Source organism: Mesoplodon mirus (genome assembly GCF_964341445.2).
Source record: "Mesoplodon mirus genome assembly, chromosome: 10".
NCBI lineage: Eukaryota > Metazoa > Chordata > Mammalia > Artiodactyla > Ziphiidae > Mesoplodon > Mesoplodon mirus.
Genome location: NC_138986.1, coordinates 53,280,477 through 53,283,076, shown reverse-complemented (window position 1 = coordinate 53,283,076; position 2,600 = coordinate 53,280,477). Strand labels below are relative to the sequence as shown.

General features: G+C 49.2%; 1 pseudogene across 1 annotated transcript; it reads right to left on the bottom strand.

The window, feature by feature from the left end:
* Positions 1 to 262: 262 nt before the first annotated feature.
* Positions 263 to 2,399, bottom strand: LOC309811240 (cleavage stimulation factor subunit 2-like; annotated as a pseudogene). The gene has a single exon. The product of its transcript is annotated as a cleavage stimulation factor subunit 2-like (transcript).
* Between the last annotated feature and the right edge of the window lie 201 nt (positions 2,400 to 2,600).

The window sequence follows — 2,600 nt, the reverse complement described above, 5'->3', positions numbered from 1 at the left end:
GAATAAAGATGCAGACCTACTAGAGAATGGACTTGAGGATATGGGGAGGGGGAAGGGTAATCTGGCAGAAAGTGAGAGAGTGGCATGGACATATATACTCTATCAAATATAAAATAGATAGCTAGTGGGAAGCAGCTGCATAGCACAGAGAGATCAGCTCAGTGCTTTGTGACCACCTAGAGGGGTGGGATAGGGAGAGTGGTAGGGAGGGAGATGCAAGAGGGAAGAGATATGGGGATATATGTATATGTATAACAGATTCACTTTGTTATAAAGCAGAAAGTAACACACCATTATAAAGCAATTATACTCCAATAAAGATGTTAAAAAAAAAAAGTACAATACTGCAGTAAGGGTAGAACAGATGTAAGGTTTCACCCTTGGTGTTCAGCCTTCTAAAAGCAAAAAGGTCATGTATATCAATCTACAATATACTAAAATTGTGTTCAAAGTTGATTTCAAGTCACAGAAAACATATAAACTAAGACAACAGAATGAACTGATTTTGTTCTGAGAGAAGGTGATGGGAGTCCCCCACGTGGCACCAATTCGAGTCATTCAAAGGGTAGGATGTAGAAATCATCTTTTTGCAACACTTCAACCCAGTTATGGAATTAATTTCCAGATTTGTCACCAGGTAGTTTTGAAGACATTTTAAGGCACTCCAGTAGACATCTGTATTTGTTCCTTGAAGATCAGGATACTCTGCCTCTGCTCAGGAGGAAGCTTGTGTTGTGACTTGGTTCTGGCCAGGACTAAAGCCACCAGGCTGGCCTCCACCCTGAATGCTCACTTCTTGCATGACTTGGACATGTCTGGATCCCTGTGGGCCAACTGCCCCCATATTAATTGGACTGGGACCTGGATTCCACTAGGTATAGGGCCTCTAGGGCCTGGGACTGGCCCCCTTGTATCCATGCTTCTGGCCTCAATCCCTCTGACTTCCACTGCACGGGCCTCCATTGCACGGGCCTCCATCACATGGGCTTCCAATCCTCTAACATCTAATCCTCTTGCCTCCATGGCTCGTGCCTCCATCCCTCGTGCATCTATGCCTTGGGGATCTCTTCCACCTCTGCCATCCAATGGTGGACCCCTCTGATCTAGCATGGGTCTTCTTGACTCTGCCATTAGAGGTCTGGGCTCAGCTAATGGCTCTCCCCTCATCTCATGTGGGGGTGGGCCACAGCTGTCAGGGCCAGGGACATGGTGCATGGGCAGACCCTGATAAGGTGGTCCCAGGTAACCTCTTGGCTCTACCTCTCCAGTTACAGAAAGCAAAGTGCCTCTGCGTGGGTCATTTGGAGCGTTTCCCAACAGACCTCGAGGAGTTGGGACGTTGGCAGGTGGCAGGCAAGGGCCCACGCTGCATAGCTGCTCTGGGGTCTTGCATCGGCACTTGTCCCCACTCCATGGACACTGGTCCACTGCCTGGCATTCCAACCTGGGCCTGCATTCCTCCTCCAGGCGCTAAGGAACCAGGGCCAGGTCCTGTTACGGTCGCTGGTATCTGCCCTGGTGCTGCAACTCCAGCCTGCAGAGAAGCTTGCATCAGAGGAGGTGCGCCATTGACATGCATTCCACTCAAAGACTGGGCCTGAGGGGCCTGAGGATTCTGTTGGTTTATTGACACACTGGATCCTGAGCCAGGTCCAGCGCTGTGGACTGTCTGAGGGTTGCCTGCAATCAGTGTTGGGATATGTGTCTGGCGATGCAGAATTTTCAAGGCAATTTCTGGATCCACACTTCTCATCACTACCTGGGCTTGTAGCAAAGCATAAGCCAGTTGAGGGTTCTGAAGCAACATGTTCCGTGCTTCCCGAGGACTATTCTGGACACAGAGCTTCATTTGTTTCATCAGCTCAAACATCTGCTCTGGTGGAAGACTGGCAACTGCTTTGCTAATGGACTCAGGGGCATCCTCAGGACTGATGGTCTCTCCATAAGGTGACTCAATGACAGAGGCACCAGTGCCAAGGTTCTTCAGCTCTTCTTTGTTCTTTTTGCTGGCAGCATTGTCCACTCGAAGTGCTCTCCCACTGAATGCACACCCATTTAGGTTTTGCATGGCCCTAAGTGCTGTCTCCTGGTCTTGGTATTCACAGAAGCCACAACCTTTTGGCTTTCCTGTCTCCCTATCATATACCAACCTGAAACTAACAACAGGCCCAACCTCAGAAAAGATGTCCTTTAATTGCTCTTCAGTAGCCTCATATGGAATGTTCCCCACAAACACCGAATGGAGAGAACGATCCACCGCAGGGTCTCTCACAGTCACACCCGCCATCGCTCTCTATCCATTCCTCTTTGAAGGTTTGCCACTCCTTTGGAATTGTGCCTTGCAGGCAGGACCTGAGCCCACCCCTTTCCTGGACCCCCAGAACTGTCTCTCTCTCCTCTCCACATTCTCCATCACGTCATTATTATTATTTGTTTTTGAAGCTGGAGGCAGTGGAAGGGGGACCTGACAATTGCCTGCTTTCTCCACTTGCTCTGTCTGTACCTGGGAATCCCATTCTTTATTTCTCTCTCCAAACTTTCTCCATTCAACTGAGTGTTTAGGCCTTTGGGGAAAAACGCACAGTGGCTGACGCTCTACT